At 37.4% G+C, this 18,354-nt stretch overlaps 1 long non-coding RNA gene across 1 annotated transcript in view; it reads left to right on the top strand.

Annotated features, from left to right (window-relative positions):
* The first annotated feature begins 6,119 nt into the window (after nt 1-6,119).
* The window catches only part of LOC131918490 (uncharacterized), a 138,532-nt gene continuing 126,297 nt past the window's right edge, over nt 6,120-18,354 (top strand). Inside the window, exon 1 of the long non-coding RNA XR_009380998.1 lies at nt 6,120-6,225. This is a non-coding gene — a long non-coding RNA (uncharacterized LOC131918490). The remainder of the gene's footprint in view (nt 6,226-18,354) is intronic.

Here is an 18,354-nt window from a genome sequence, read left to right as displayed (position 1 = left end):
GGGACAGAATCTGAGAACTCAGCAGGGTTCCCACATTGTAGTTTTGATGATGAAATGATGAGCCTGCCTTTAAAACTTCCTAACCTCTTCCACCAGCATACCTCCAGAGTTGTAAACTAATGAAACATCATATCACGGTGCCTCATGAATTCTTTCCTGAACACATGAATAAAACATTTTACATTATTGACCTTTATAGGTTGAATTAATTTTGGACACACATACAATATAATATCAGACCCTGAACAGATATTTATAAAGCTGTGCTCCTGACCTCTAAGAAATGCTATTGAAATGAAATAGAGTCTCTCTTATTTGTTTCTGGCTTCAGTTTACATTTGCTTTGCTTCTTTGGGTTATGATTTATTCAAAGTATTTATTAAAAGTAGACAGAAGGCTTACAGGCCTTGGTGGTAATTGTAAACTGAGTATGTATATGAAAATCATCATCTGTCTGAACTAATTTAATAGGCACAAGAAGAAGGAGGAGGCAGGAAGAAAATAGATCAGGTAACTCGTCAGGGTAGGTCCACAATTACTCCTCTAAGCTTTGCTTTCCCCTCTCAGCTGACCATGACAGGGCTAAGTGCTGGCACACTGCAGGCACCGTGAAAGTGGTAGCTGTTACTTGGGAAAAGTCACCTGAAAGGTCCAACCTTTCAGGACCGAATTAGAGACATTTAATGGAAAGAAAATGGTGAGAGGGGAGTGAGCTGGGGGAGGGCAGGAGAGAGAGAGAGAGAGCTTTTCATGTGCAGAAACTTTGGGAAGTTTACCGGAAATTAATTTGGAGAACACAAATTGTACTCAAAAAGTTCTAAAAAGAGAGAGAAAACAGTGTCAGGCAGGTGCGTAGAGAGGTCTGAGAGGAATTAAGAGTGGGGGTAAACATGAACAAAATATGTTGTATGAAATTCTCAATGATGTAATTAATTTTTTTCTAAAAAGTAAGCAAAAAAAAATTTATGCAATGATGCACTTGGTTTTCAATCAAATCCAGATTTTTATTCTTTCTAGAGGTTGTAAGTGTCTCTCCCGTGAAGCTCATGAGTATGGAAATACTCTGTTGATGGAGACCAAATACCATCTTATGATCATCTTGCATTCATATGCTTATAGATAGATAAAGATAAAAATATTATTTAGGTTAAAATTCCTAAGAAAATGAATCCACATATCTTAGCATCTCAGATCCTCAGGACCATTCCCATCACTACACCTACTGTCCAGCCCAGATCCCGACACCCATTGCTTTCCAAAATTTGCTGGATTAATCTCAATTGTATCCACAAGCCTGAGTCTTCACAAATATGAGATAATTGCTTGCCCACTGTTTTTATACGATGCCCAACATGGCTCTAATTTTGATCCACATGGTCTTTTAGCGTTGATTCTTGACCAAAGTCTGCCACCAGAAGGAGAACTCTTTGGAGAGGTTCATGTGCATTTTACTTCAAGGAAAACTAGCCTGAATGCCTATGAATGTAACTATGTATTTTATAAATATAAAAAAATCATTCTCCTTTATATATTCTTGTATGTAATGACTTGTTCTGTAAAAACCAGTTTTAAATTAAAAGATATTGTCAGAGAAGGTAGTTGAGCACACAGTGTGTGGAAAAGATTTAAAATTCCTTTCTTCCCAGGAAAGGATGGTTTGCTTCCTCAGGTTCATGTCTCCTGATACACTCTCCAAATTGCATGAGAAACCACAAATTCACACTATCCGTCAAAGACATCAGACAAAGCTGTCATGTCCTTGTTTACCAGGTTACCCTGGCCAAGGCAATAATCTGAGTCACTCTCACTCTTCCAATACAATAGTTCTAACACAGGGACAACTGACTATATTTGAGGGAGAAGGGTTAAATAAAAGATCAAAGGCAGACGTTTTGATCTTGTGGTCTGCTGAGGAAGCTGAAGAATACATCCAATAGCTCTGTGCTTCAGTACCTGTGGTCTCTTCCCCTAAGACATTGGTTATTTAAACAGGTCTCTATGTTGAACCTCCAGACAAAGCTGGATTGGTAAAGACTTACACATTTTTGTCCTAGTTATATTTACATCTGAACATTCAATACATCTTCTCATGTAAAAATGTATTATAAGGACTCATGGGGTAAGACAATGTGCACTGGTTTGATATAAAATTTTATCTGTTTATTCTTCTGACAACTTGAAACGATTTCAAATGATCATGACTAAGTAAATGTAATCTTTAATAACAATGCATATTTTTAAATCTCTGCTATTATGAAGCTCTAGAAGGTTTTTGTATTCTGTAATTGCAACTGTACATGTTTATAGTTCCTTTGGAGCCATTATTGACTGACAAGCAAATGATACATACACCAAAAAGTCCCTGGATTCACTGTCCAAAAATTACCACTTGTGCAAAGCAGTAAATCTCTCAATCACAAGCTCATTTTATGTGGTCAGATCTTAAAGACACAGATTTACTCTTTTTAGAGCCCCACTGAACTCCAGTTATGCCCATATTCCAGATAGCATATGCAAATATGTGCTGGGCATTTTCCTGGCCTGAGATTATGTAGTTTTCCTAAATAATTAATACAATCCATTATACTCCTCCAACAAATATAAAGATCGAATATTATGATCAATCCATGTGAGTCTATTTAATGGGTAATAGGAATTTGTTAAGATATAAATTGATATCTCTTTCATTGCTCTCCCACTCCATCCATGTTTAATCTCCATCATCCTGTTCCCTTATGTTCTCATCCCCCATCCCCTACCCTTCATTGAACCCCCCCATCCCCAGTTTAGATAGAGGGAGACATCATGGTATAGGGAGAAACTGGGTGCTAGGGAAGTTGTAAGGAATCCACAAGGATGACCCCACCTTAGACTACTAGCAATAGTGGAGAAGGTGCCTGAACTGGCTTACCCCGGTAATCAGATCTGTGAATACCCTGTCATCATAGAGCCTTTCTCCAGTAACTGATAGAATCAGATGCAGAGATCCACAGCCAAGCACCAGGCCAAGCTCCAAGAGTCCAGTCAAAGAGAGAGAAGAGGGATTCTATGAACAAGGGCATCAAGATCATGATGGGGAAATGTACAGAGACAACCAAACCAAACTAGTGGGCACTCATGAAATTTAGACCAACACATGTGGAGCCTCCATGGGACTGGACTAGGCCCTCTGCATAAGTGAGAAAGTTGTGTAGCTTGATTTGCTTAAGGGGCCCCCTGGCAGTAGGATCAGGATCTATCCCTGGTGCATGAGCTGGCTTTTTGGAGCCTACTACCTATGGTGGGACACCTGACACAGTCTTGAGGCAGGGGGAGGGACTTGGACCTGCCTCTACTGAATGTACCAGGCTCTGTTGACTCCCCATGGGAGGCCTTACCTTCTTGTAGGAGGGAATGGGGGGGGGTGAGCTGGGGAGGGGGGAAGGCTGGAGGGTGGGAGGAGGGAAAAGGGGGGATCAGTGATTGGTATGTAAAATGAATAAAAAAATTTCTTAATAAAAAAAGAAAAATGATTTAAAAATAAGATATAAGTTGAGGAAATACATTCATGAATACAGAACAGAGTAGACAGCTGAAGTCATCCTCTGATCTGACTGGGACCGAACCCACCTCGCAGGCAGGAGCAGGGAGAAGGGGCATGTGACGCTTCTCCCTCTCCTTTTTAAGAGGTCACTTACAATGGCAGGAAGCACTGCCTCCTTTGGGCCCTATAGCCCAAGATCATGGGCAGAGCAAATACCACTATATTTACCCTTTTTGTCTAAATGAGAAGGTTCTAAACTTAATATAAACTATACGCAATAAGAATGATTATCAAGTATTGTCCAGGAAAAACAAAGGGTAATAACATTAAAAAATGAAACTACAACCAACAAGAATAATATCAAACAAGAAAGACATGCTAAATGTCCAGAACATAGATAAATTTAAAATTATCAAGATTATTCTAATAGCTGTCCTATCTTGAAGATTCTAACTCTAGTACTAATATGTTCTAGCTAAGATACGAGAAGATTATAACTTTCTTATAGGACCCCACAGAAATACCATCTCTCCCTATACAGCAGGAAGCAATTCTAAGAAAATGATGTCCCTCTCTGAAAAGTTTCATTTTTCCCAGGGCTATGAATGGATGGTTATAGGGTTGTAGGTGGAACAATAAAATTTAGACTCACTATTCTCCTTCAGAAAAGAAAAAAGAAAAATGGATAGGTATAATACATTAAGGTAGATTATTGTATTTACTAGTAAACTGATTTATCAAACTATCAGCCTTGGATAACTTGTACTGACATAGATTCTTGTATATTCGATACAAATGTAAACTATTCTTATATTCCTATTTAAGATAATTTGTATATTGATACAAATACAAAACTATAATTGCTGTGTTGTACACATATTCCTACTCCTCTTTGAAATATTGTGTATACTGATACGAATGTAAAATTATATTTGCCATTCTGTATGTATGTTTTACCTCTGTTTAGGATATTTTGCATATTGATACATATGAAGGACATTGTTATCATATTGCATTATACATTTCTACCTCTGTTTAAGATATTTTGTGTACTGACACAATTTTGAGGTCATTGTCCTCATATAGTACATCTGTTTACAGACTGTTTACCCTGTTTACATGAAGCCTTAGTACTTAGGTTATTTAGGTAGAGAAGACTTACAGATTTATAGGCACCCATGCTTGTCATTTCTATAGTTATGTTAGATAGGTTCTCCAGATTTACAGAAACATATGTCAGATGGATAGATAATCTATAAACACTTCATAGACCTAGAGAATATGTCATTTAAATACTTTGATAACTTAGAATTCTGTTGACATGAGACACAATTGCTCCTGGCAACACTGATCTGATCCTGAGAGAATGTTGGGCTTCTAGACATTTCTGTTTGTAGTTTGTCTTTTTCTTAGCCCAAAATGGCCTACTGGGCAAAGAACTGCCCTTGCCTTGACTGCTGACAGTATAAATGCTGTCCTTTCCAGACAAGCAGGACACAAGGAAAAGCAACTACTGAACTCTGCCAAGACAGGTTAAGATGGTCTTTCAAAATTCCTGCTTCTCAAAAATGGTCTGTCAGATATTCTAGGCCTGTAGCCAAATTGGATGCCCCAATGGTGCTGAGAAACTTTGGATGACTGTCCAGGTAACCAGCTGTCTCTCTCATTTCTAGAATTATGGAAGTTGCTTGCAATGTACTTCCTGTTTACTCAGGTGATATTATATCCTTCTGGAGTCTTTGATGTAGTTGAAGACTAGATAGTTATAATGTTCACTGGTTATGATAAGAGATAAATTAGATGAAAATTTAAACTCATAAATATAGGATAGATGATAGAATATTTTCTATAAATTTGACAAATACAAATAAACTAGATATTGTAACTGTAATTCTTGCTTGATAACTGTTCTAATATATGTAATTTTACTATGTTAAAGTTAAAACTTTCCTTTTTGATTAGACAGAAAAATGGAAGTGCTGTAGGATGTCTTTCTGTATGCTGTGAATATATATGTCTTGTGAATATATGTCTTACTCTCATTGACTAATAAATAAAGCTGCATTGGCTTATGGCAGGGCAGAAGGGAGGCAGGCAGGAAAATCCAAGCAGAGATACAGAAAAAAGAAGGACAGAGTCAGAGGAGACAAAATGGGTTAATTTAAGATTAAAGAGTTAGCTAGCAAGAAGCCTGTCATAGGCCATACTGTTGGTAATTAATATAAGACTCTGAGTGATTATTTTATAAGCAGCTGTAGGACCTCAGGGCTGGGCAGGACACAGGAAAACTTCCAGCTACAATCAAAAGCATTATATTTCATTTAAAAAGATTTAAAATGTTAGAAATAAGATGTGAAGTCTATATATGATAGTTAAAGTAAGAAAAGGAAAGTTGGGGACTTTACTGGTTATTGTTTCATTTGCTTACTTTCTTGATTATTTTACACTGAGATTTTCCTATTGCATAGGCGACAAACCTTGCCAGAAGTAAGAAGGATGACACTGAAAGACACTGGCTCACTCACTTCAAGGCGACAACAGGGAGAACTGCCTGAGCTGTCATGGGGATGTCATAAAGCCAAGAGTAAAGGCTGCAAGAGTAAAGGCCACACAGCCTTGATGCAGGGGGGAGGACCTTGGACCTGCCTCAACTGAATGTACCAGGCTTTGTTGACTCCCCATGGGAGGACTTACCCTTTCAGGTGAGGGGATGGTGGTGGGTTTAGGGGGGAAGACTTGGGGGGAGCAGAAGGAGGGATGAGAGGGAGATCTGTGGTTGGTATATAAAAGGAATAAAAAAATAGTAAAGGGTATTGGAGAAATGAGTAGTCGGTAAACACCTGGAAATACTCAATATTTCCAACATATTCATTTTCTCCTCAAATTGTTAATGCAGCATTGTGGTTTGCAAGCCAGGTACCCAGACCCAAGATTCTATTCATCCATTATTTTTCCAAAAAGCAACTGAAGTTCTTATTGACTCTGTAATATAGAGTAAATCCATGAAAAGTAGAACTTTACTTGCCAATGGCTACTCTTGATAATATTTAGAGTGTTAAATTACAACATCAAACGTCATCTTACCAAACATGCTAGGATAGAAATAAGCGTATTTAAAAAAATTCTCCTCATTCTCGCTAATTGGACTCCCAGAGATCCACCCGGGGCCTAGTCATGGATCTCTGCATCCAGATCCCTCAGTAGTTGGATGAGGTTTCTAGCACGACAATTAGGGTGTTTGGCCATCCCATCACCAGAGTAGGTCAGTTCGGACTGTCTCTCAACCATTGCCAGCAGTCTGTTGTTGGGGTATCTTTGTGGATTTCTGTGGGCCTCTCTAGCACTTTGTTTCTTCCTATTCTCATGCGGTCTTCATTTACCATGGTCTCCCATTCCTTGTTCTCCCTCTCTGTTGTTGATCCAGCTGGGATCTCCCGCTCACCCAAGCTCTCTTTCCCTCGACCCTCGCCCTTCACTACCCCCACTCATGTCCAGGCTGTTCATATAGATCTCATTCCATTTCTCTGTCATTGGGTGATCCCTGGAGGGTTTATATGAGTGAGAATTGTTGAGACCAAGGTTGGATAAAGCACAGAGACAAATAGCCAAACGAACCGAAACACATGAAATATGAACCAATGGCTGAGGGGTCACCAACTGGATCAGGCCTTCTGAGTGGGCGAGACAGTTGATTGGCCTGATCTGTTTGGGAGGCGTCCAGGCAGTGGCACTGGGTCCTGTGCTCATTGCATGAGTCGGTTGTTTGAAACCTGGGGCCTATGCAGGGTCCCTTGGCTCTGACTGGGAGGAGGGGACTGGACCTACCTGGACTGAGTCCACCAGGTTGATCTCAGTCTGTGGGGAAGGCTTTGCCCTGGAGGAGATGCCCTGGGGAGAAGGTGAGGGGGACGGGAGGGGGAAGAACAAGGGAATCTGTGGCTGATATGTAGAACTGAATTGTATTGCAAAATAAAAATTAAAAAAAAAATTCTCACAGGTAATATAAGACTGAGTATTAACCTTGAATGAACTTCTTTTTATATTATCATGCCCAGTTAACAACTACATTTTTAACATATCTGTGTTATGAGGATTATAGGATCACATAGTTTTGGGGACAACCATCTTTAATTCACAAATAGTCTTCTATGTCTGGGAATAAATGGAAGAGGGTTTTACTAAGAAAATAAAAGAAACAAACCATATACATTTCACAACTCATTGTGGCAAGTTAAAAAAAAATCAAGGATATAGGCATCACTTTAACAATCATTCCTAATCCAGTTAAGTCTAACTAACAGGTCATAAGAGATTGAAAAATTGTGAAATATATTGTTGGAGCTTACAATGCCCTTCATTGAAAAACTTCAAAATGATGTAACCCTGATAATTGCTAAAAAATGAATTTACACCCTGCAGGGTAGAAGTAATAAGGCCAAACCATAATTCCTCAAAACACAGCCATCATGTTAATAGCTCCACCATAAGTCTAAACGATGCAATTAATTCTCTGGCATTTATGCAAGTTTTCTACGGTGAATCCATGTGAACTCAGACATCATCAGGCAATATTTATGTGCTGGGTACACAAATAGCCTTGTCACTCACAAACTGCCTCCTTAATGCAGAAACACCAGCATCTCTGTCTCATTTACATTAGCCTCAGACATGGCACGTGCTGAACATAAGGGGGGCTGTCAGGAGACTTCGGTAATAGTGGCGGCCCTGAAACAGCCTGGCAAAAAGGATCTGTGGCAAATCTGGTATTCTGACAAGTATGGAGACACCCAACCACAAGGAACCAGTGCTAGATAACTCTGTTTTTATACATCATCTCTGGGTCAATTTGCAATCGTCAAAGTCCGCTAAAATGGGCATCCATACAAAAACACAAGTTTAAGTGTTCACCATTATTAGTCTCCAGAATCTTTAGGAAACGTGATGTCACCTTGGCAGCATGTTGTGTGTGCTGCCCTATCTTTAAATGTCAGACTTAAAACATCCAAGAATATTTCACAATGTTTCCCTCAGCCATATGTATTGTGATAGAATAATATTTGTTCACAGTATTTTAATTTGTAAGGATTAGGCATGCGACTCCTTTAGGAAAATTCATAAATGCAGGAAATTGAAAAACCATGCTATGACTTGATAAATAAGGATCTTAGACTTAAAACAAAACTGTCACAATATATTGCGTTTTATTATAGAAATGAATGCACAGATGCTAGTTCCTTGTATAATATTTTATGACTTCCAAACTCAACAACCTACCTAACTTTGATAATAGAACACACAGTAATGCTCTCATAGCTGTTTTAGGCTAGCAATTGTTCTAAAGCAGGAAGAGGGGTGGCCCACACATCATTTTGAGAGAGGGAAATACCGCATTCACACTGTGTTCATTAACAACCATTGTTAGATTTCTGTTATTAATAGTAATTTATGCATTACTATTCCTAATACATATATTAAACTTTACCCCAGGCTTCTGTATAGAGGAAAAGAGATTGTCCATACATACAGTGTTCAGAGCTACCCGCAATGTCAGGCAGCATCTGAGGCTTGGAACACATACTCCAAAGGTATGAGGAGACTACTACTCTAAGAACATTCTGGACAAAGTGCAGATCTAAATGCTGCCATGAAAACAGTACAGAGAATATCTCCATATAGGTAATAGGCTTGGACCAATGACAAACCAACAGCTCCTATAGTTCTTCACGAGCACAGTGAAGATCCAGAAGAATCCAATTAATGACCTTACTATTGTGCCCCAGAAAACCAGAAGAAATTCCCACATGCTATAGCGCTTTGTCTAGACACTCAGTCTTTCAACCATTTTCAGATAAGCTTATGAAGTCAAGCCTTGTCATGTCAGGTGTAGCCTCTCATGACTTTTCAAGGCTGCCTTAATTGCCAGTGCCTGGCAATGCACAGTACTTAAGCTCATTAATTTTGATTAACTACTAATACAACTGTTAATATTTTGATTTCCATAGGAAAAAAAAATCTCAATTTCTAATGAAAAGCCAAGCATTGCCGTGGTGACATTTTCCTCCACAGAGAAGATAAAGACAGACAATTTGGCATGCAACATATGTTCTAAAACTGTACAAGCTACCAAAGGCGATAGAAAAGCACATGAAAGCATTTTAAAAATTAAAATGCCTTTTGATTGCTCTCTATTATGTCCTGTGTTGCAGAGAGGTGCTGTCAGCCCCGGTATCTTTATAAATGATGGATCCTGTACAGCATAAAATGGCAGGGCAAAGTATATTTCAAATTTTGTTTTGAAAGCATTGATTCCCATACATCTTTGAAATTAAATTTCCCTCTGATCCAACTCTAAACATCTTACCTCCCTCCAAGAGGAAAACAGGAGAAGGTAAATTTCTCCTTTGCAGTCTAGCCAAACATAATATGCTGTTAGAGAGTAGAAATCTCATTGAGTAATTATTTTATGAGTCTGGATTTTCTCTATTGCATATCCTCTTTTTAAGTGCCTGGGTGTTTCTTGCGTTCCTTCTTTTTCTCTTATGTTTGTGAAACACAAGGAAAAGGCTAGTGTTTCTAGCAGGGTACTTTGTTTCTGCTTATCTGATAATGCACTAGCCAAGATTTCATTACAGCATAATAAATGTTCATAGAATGAGTGAGTGGAATGTCAGCTTCTAATTCTTTGCTCTCCTTTTTATTAATATTAAGTTACCCATAGGTTTTCTCTTCTTTGTGACCACTTTACTTGAGAAATATTGAACAATTCTTACTCAGATTATTTTGCTACATGCGTTGCTCACAGGCAGAAAACACCACTGAATCTTTCCATCATAGACGTGTGAATTATGTACAAAACTAGCACTGAATTGTATTGAACTCTGATGCTTATCCATTTATATTTAGAAAGCTAAAAATTAAGAAAAATGTTTCTTCACAGGGCTAATTATTAAACTCCCACTGTCATAGAAGTCATTTTTCCCCAAAGAAAAGCCAGCCAGTTAAAGGAAACTGATCAAAAGAAAATGTTTGCCCTTCATACTAAAGCACATAGCTTATTATAATGTGGTGCACAGTATAAAGACTATGGGTTATGAATTAATCATGGTGCTTATTTAGGATACATCGGTAAGGAAGCTCAAAATGATAACAAAATCAGACTTCAGAATGCCTAAAGATATGATTGTAAATCTAAGAGATAATACGACCTGTTTAAAAGTTTAATTACTGCTACATAACAGGAGATATTTGGTTTATTTCTCACTTGATTCCAGTGGCACAGAGTGCCACCTCAGCTCTCCACACCACATCCCTTCAAGAATTTTCAGTGAGCCTGTAAAGGTACAATAGTGTCTTCAAGGAGACTAGAAGAGGTGAATTCAACAATTAATGAAAGTAATTAATGTCTGTCTTTCTGAGTCTGGTCTGCTTCATGTCATATAGGTATCTTCTAGTTTATGTTGTCGCAAAGCTAAACAGTATTGCAATCTGTCCATATTAAAGACATTGTTAATTGACTGGTGTGTCGGTGAATATGTGGCTTGATTCCACATCTTGGCAGTGTATTAATTGTGCTGCAATGATCCTGAAAGTACGGAGATTTCTTTGACTTAGTGATTTTATTTCCTTTGGACATATTCCCAGTAGTGGGATTGCTGGTTCATATGGTGTCTCTATTTAAAGTGTTTGAGGAATCATCAAACGTTTTTCATAATGGCTCTGTGAATTTGCATTTTGAACAGCAGTGCAATAAATTTACTTTTAAATAAATAAATTTTCCCTATGTCCTCTCTAACACTCATTATCTTTTTCTTTTTGATAACAATCATTCTAATGGGAATGAGCAGACCTCTAATTGTCATATAGGTTTACAAGTCTGTGATGGAATATTGAGCATGTTTCATAGAGTTGTCGGTTGCTGGCATTTTCCTTTAAGAAATATCTATTCAAGCCCCTTACTTATTTTTAAATCAAGTGTGTGTGTGTGTGTGTGTGTGTGTGTGTGTGTGTGTGTGTGTGTGACTGACCTGTTAAGGGTATGTATTATAAACTGTAGACTAGGGAAATATTCCCTCCAACCGTAGTCCATTTCTTCACTCTACTTCTTCTTTCCTTTCTTCTATAGACATTTTAAGGACTGTGCTTTACTCTGATGTAATCTAATTTTCCTGTTTTCACTCTTGCTCCCTGTGCTTTGGGGAAATATCCAAAAGTCATTACTGACTCCAGTGCCACGGAGCTTTTCCTTCATGCTCTCTTCTAATAATTTTACCACTTCAAGTTGTACATTTGCAATTTTAACCACATTTTTTTTTCTTGCATGGTATGATAAAGTAGTTAAATTTCAGCTTCTAAATGTGTGCATTATGTTTTCCTAACACCAGTGATTAAAGAGACAGTACAATGTTATGGAAGCCGCATACATATGGAATGTCTAAACTGAACAAATCAATCTACACATTATATACAATCGTTTCTTTTATTGGCAAACTTGAAGTCAACTTTTTGATCAATTACAAATACTTCATGATCTTATTATACCACCTTAGGAATGAATCCAGACAAGATTCACATACAAGTCCTTCTACCCTACTTCTGTGAGTTGGGGTTGTGAAAGTGTGTTGGTCAAACTTTTAAAGTGTTCAATCTTATAGAAGGAATGAGCTCAATATGTCTGTTCTACAGCAAATTATGATAGCTGATAGCAACAACACTGTAGCTCTTCAAAGCTGCTCAAAGACCTTAAATGCTCATAAGAAAGACAGTATATATGAAGTAATGAATTTTTTTTTTTTTTTTTGGTTTTTTGAGACAGGGTTTCTCTGTGTAGCTTTGCGCCTTTCCTGGAACTCACTTGGTAGCCCAGGCTGGCCTTGAACTCACAGAGATCCACCTGGCTCTGCCTCCCGAGTGCTGGGATTAAAGGCGTGTACCACCACCGCCCGGCTAAAGTAATGAATATACTAACCAGCTCCACTTAACTTTTCCCCATATATAAATATATTTCAAATAACATGCTGTAAAGTGACAGACATATGTGTGTACTCCATGTGTCAATTTAAAATAAATTGCTAAACGATACAAAAATATATTTCATGATATAATCTATACTATACACTTTTTAAATTTGTCAATTTAACAAAGATTAAAGAAAATTGTAGAGTATAAACATGTTAGACATGAACTCTTGGAAACGAGACTCCACTGGAATAAAATGGGATTACCGTCAAGGAAGAGTTAGAGAAGCCAAGCTCTAAAAGGTTCTTCCTACCATGAATACAAATGTAATGTCCTTTGGTTATTCACTGTATTGATTTCAAATACCCTCTCTCAGGATCATTAATTTTTAGATCACAACACTGTTCCTAATCTTTGAAAATTAAGTGTATCATGTTGGGAACTGTCAAGAGCGATTTTCAGTAACTATTTTGTGGTCCTCTTCAATATGAGTAATGAGATTAAGTCCTTTCTGTGTTAAGTCAGAGCCCATGTAACAATATCTGCTCCCAAACTGGTACTGTCTGAGCCCATGAGGATGTTCAGTGTGATGTCCAGGAGGGGACTGGGATCACAGTCACAGACAGCATCAGGGCACATGCTCCAGGGCTTGATGTTCAGTCCTATCACATGCATGGAATATATTTTAACAAAAATAAAATGTAGAATGTAAAGGTAAAAATAAAACACTGACTTGTCTACCCGATCACTACATAAATATTTATGAAGGCACTATTTTTAGGATATTGGATAAGGTGTCATAAAATTTAGGAACAGAAAATGAAACAACATACTTGCTTCCAAGAAGCCTCCAACATGAGAAGTAATTCAACAAAGAAGCTAAAAGAATATTGCTTTTCTGCCCAGCTCCCCTTAGATCCCTCTTCCAGCTTCCCGCATGTGACACCCAGGTACACCCACACCTGACTTCAGCTCCAGTTCCTCATTCTTGTTGCTCACAAACTGACAGAATGAATGGGCCTATGGTCCCAGGTAACTTACATCACTTTCCCACCCAGTCTCAAGGGTTATGAAAGTAGAAACATATATATCCATTCTGGTCTCTTGGCTGCTTTCCTGGGATAATTCCAGAGCTGGATCTGACTATTTTCACAATTACTCTGCAAGGCTGTCATGTCAGACCCACCTTTTGCTTGACTACCTTAGTCCCAATGAGATCACAACACATCTCTTTCACATGAGTTCTTTTGCAGAGTCAGCTGCTAGAGACAGTAAATAATGCAATAAATGAGATACTGATCTTAAAAACTTTACAAAAGGAGAATAAATGAGAAACTGAAGTTTTGGGGGTCAGTGTAAGAGTTGATGAATAACTATAGCTAAGTTAAGGAATATAGTTGGATTTCCAAAATCCTGAAAGAATCTAAATGTAAAAAAAGAAAGAAATTAAAATGGATGACAAAATACTTTATAAAAATATGGGAAAGTTCCAAGTAGAGATATGACCTTAAAAACTCACCTTACAGGCAGGCTGCGGTGGCACATGCCTTTAATCCCAGCACTCAGGAGGCAGAGCAAGGTGGATCTCTGTGAGTTCAAGGCCAACCTGGTCTACAGAGCAAGATCCAGGACAGGGACCAAAACTACACAGAAAATCCCTGTTTTGAAAAACAAAACAAACAAACCAAAAAAAAACAACCAAAAACAAAAACAAAAACAAACTTACCTTATGATTGACTCAGTGGGTAAAGGTACTTCCTGCTGCCAAACATCATCTGAGTTCAATCCTCAGGAGCCACATGGTGAAAGGGGATAACTGACACCCAGAAGTTGTCCTCTGAACTCCACACATGCACCATGCACACACAAACACATGCAAATATAAATAAATGTATTTTAAAAGATTAAATATTAACTAAAAAAGTCAGAATAAATACCACCACAATGTTCCTGAACATGCCCTGTCCTTATAAACACTGAAAGGAGATATCATTAAACCTGAAAGAAACACTGTACTTTTTAGCCCTTTCTCCCCAAGTATGAAATGTATCAACTAAAAGTCAACATCTACCAATATGCATGTGAGCTGTAAAATGTAGGTACACTCTGAAAGGGAGCTCACATCTCTGGGTTCCATCCCATTATTTCCAACCCTTGAAATCAGTGGCTCTCAACCTTCCTAATGCTCTGATCCTTTCATACAGAGCCTGATATTGTGGTGAACAAAAACCATAAAATTATTTTTGTTGTTAATGTCATAACTGTAATTTTGCTACCATGGTGAATAGTAATGTAAATATTCTTTAGAGATAAAGGCTTGCTAAATGGGTCTCAACCAACAGATTGAGAACCATTGCTTTAAATGGACAAGGGCTGCATACAAATATTCATTTTAGCATTATACATTGTTTTATCCTCACCATCCCATTTCTGGATGTGGTTCATTATCAGCCTAAGATACAGGCTTTACAGATTTATACATCATCTCTCATTTTGAACCACAAAATGACAGCAATAGTTTTTGAGCGCTGATGCATATAGTTTCATGACCACATGCCACAGTCTCCAGGGCAGTATTTTCACCTTCCTATAGTTATGCTCAACATTATGATGGCTTTCTAATAAAGAATATTTACTATTTCTTGACTCCAGATGGTGTTGATTGCTCTAGGAAATAAAATGTTGCTGTCTGACCACTTAAAGTTTCTTCGTTTTGAAGGACTTGACATTCAAATAGCAGTTCTCCCCCTAAATGCGCAGTAGCTCACAAGAGGAGCTTGAAGGCAATAAGATTCCTATGCTCTATCCCATCCCAAATATCAGGGCAATGGTATTTTAAATCCCTGTAGATAATTATTGAATACAGAAAACCAAGGCTTTAGACTGATACATTAATATTGAGAGTTTTGGTTTATTGTCGTCAATATAGTTGCAACAGAAATGATAGGATTGCTTTTTTTTTTGATAGGTGATGAAGTATTGTTGCAAATTTGGTCATTAAATATGAAAGTTGGCATGTATTTTAGTAACTTTAGACAAAAAGAAATAGATTCTTCAAAATATATGTTATATTCAAAGTCTAATGTATTTGAAGTGTCCCTGAAAGGTCATGCCTTGAACTCTGGTCCTCAATCCAGTAGTGTTCATGGGTGGGAATTTGAGAAAGCAATTGGATCATGCAGGCTGTGACCTTTTATATCAGTTGATTAACCTATTGATGGGTTCACAATTTGCTGAGATATTAGGATGTTGTGATATCCTAATACATAGGACCTTGTTGAAGGCTGTGGGACCCACAAGGCAATATCTTGCCTTTAGCACACCCCTTTCTCGAGCTTGTTGACTGTCTCTCATGAGCCATAAGGTGAACTGCATTGCTGTACCCTGTACTTGCCTCCAAAATCAAGTTCCCTCACACCAAGCTCAGTGAAATGATGGAGTCATGTGATCATGCGCTAAAACTGCTGAGCCACAACAAAAAGTAAAGCTTAATTACCATAAGTCTGTTTTTTCTATATTCTATTTAATTAATTTTGAAGTAATATTCCTATTAATAATTTGAGACTTTCATACAATGAGTTTTGATCATATTCATTCCACTCTATCAAACACTCTCAAATGTGTGTGTGCCTGTACATATTCATATTTTCTCTCCACTACTTTTAACAAACTTACTGAGTCCAATTTTATAACAATAATGGGGCAGACATGGTCATACAGTAATAAAGAGTAGAACCAGAGCCATGGTGTAATTTCAGACTTAACCATCTATCAGTATAAATGCTACTTGGATTAATACCTTAAAATAAATCTTTCTGTTAGTGTTACTGAATAATACAACAATTGTGAACATTTTTTCTCTCTTTCTGTTATGGCTTTAATATAGGGTAATTAGAAGGAGGTCATTATTGCTGTAAGATCCAATAGCTTTTCACCAATTGTTAGCTAACTGATAATCAAATTATTGAGAATTTCCTCAAACCAGCTTATGGATATAGACTATGTTTCCCTTTGCATAGATTCATTAGTATGATACTTGCTTGTTCACTATGATTGATACATATACATCAATATTTTTAAAAGATTGATACAGAAAGAAATGCAAACACATTATTTTAAACCAAGTTTGAAACTAAGTTTTTAAAATAAAACATAACATTCTTAATTAAAATATTGTGCCTTATCAACAATTTATCTTTGTTCTTAAATGTAATCATCCTGCACAATAATGAGTTCTATGTACCACAAGTCACTGTCATCCTTGTACCCTTATCTCCAGTTCAATGCCTAGAGCAGAGTACTCACTATCTGGATATTGGAAAATGAAAGAATAAGTAACCAAGGGGTGGTGTGTGTGTGTGTGTGTGTGTGTGTGTGTGTGTGTGTGTGTGTGTCTGTGTCTGTCTGTATGTGTATACATGTTTGTCTGTGTCTGCATGTCTGTCTGTGTATACATGTTTATGATTGTGTGTTCTAAAATGGATCTGGGAGGTATTTCTAGAAGTATTATTTATCAGTGACCTCATTAGAAAGTTGTATGAGGACTATTGAAATGACAAGGAGTCCATCTGTAAATGCAGCTTGCTACATTTTCCTTTAAAACATTTTATGCTTTTACAATCTGCACCAGCCTAATTACCTAATTTTCCTTGATGCAATGTTGATATAAAATCATTTTTATTCCTATTAACATGCCTCTTAGTTCATAACACTTGAGATAATATCACCTCTGAGATGCAAACATAAATCATAAAGGATCAGAGTCTATGCAATAAATGTCTACAAATTAGAAAAGGCAGTTTTAATCAAAGTTCTTGCATTAGAAATTCTAAATAAACATATGCCACAATGATTAACTATCAACTCTCTATATATGATGATGATGATGATGATGATGATGATGATAATGATGACAATGATGATGAAGAAAGAAAGAAAGATAGATAGATAGATAGATAGATAGATAGATAGATAGATAGATAATAGACATACAGATAGATATTGGTTATTTGGCTTCATATTGTGTAGAGAATTACAGCAAGCATTGTGTTCACCTTTTAAGCAAAGAGGCAAAAGCACTATGTTTCAGGGTAGCAGGAGAGGGAAGACACACTTAAGCAATAACCAGTGAACTAACCACAAGTGTCTTGGTTTTTGCTCCACACTGAGCTATCTCTATAGAAACTGCAGTTTTAAAAGTTTGATTCTAACTCAGTATACAGACAATGAGTACAGCTCCATGTAGAATGCCTTAACAGACAAAAGAGATGGTTCTTGTATGATTAGGGAAGATGGACACACATAAAGCACAATGTGAAAGTGTATGCTTTCAATGCAGTTGTAAAAATAGAGTAGGCAGAATTCACATACAGCAGTGAACATGAAGCAGGTCTGAAAACGTTTCCACAGAAGAGAAATGGAGTGTGTTTGGAGAAGGAAGGTGAAAAGTAGAAATTTACAAAAAATCAACTTTCCATGCACAGAAAAGTAAAGGGAACTAAATTAATAGTATAAAGGGCCCTGCATGACCCTGGTTTCAGCACAAGAATAGTCCAGTAGCATGGGTAGCACTAATCTGAGGAGAATGGTCCTCCTAGCATGAGCAGAGTCAATCTGGGGAGAACAACTACAGGGAATATCAGTTGTCATCATTGGCAAGGATTTCCAGAGATTGAAGCTTCCAAGAACAACTACAGGGAATATCAGTTGTCATCATTGGCAAGGATTTCCAGAGATTGAAGCTTCCAAGATTTTCAAAAGAATATATGAATCTTGTTAGTTATATCTCATATTTACTGAGGATTTTGTGCTCCAAAATATGTATGTTGAGGTTTTAACACCAAATATGATTATATTGGGAGATAGGGTCTATGAGG

Source organism: Peromyscus eremicus, chromosome 8b (assembly GCF_949786415.1).
Source record: "Peromyscus eremicus chromosome 8b, PerEre_H2_v1, whole genome shotgun sequence".
Lineage (NCBI taxonomy): Eukaryota > Metazoa > Chordata > Mammalia > Rodentia > Cricetidae > Peromyscus > Peromyscus eremicus.
This window is presented reverse-complemented; position numbering and strand designations above follow the sequence as displayed.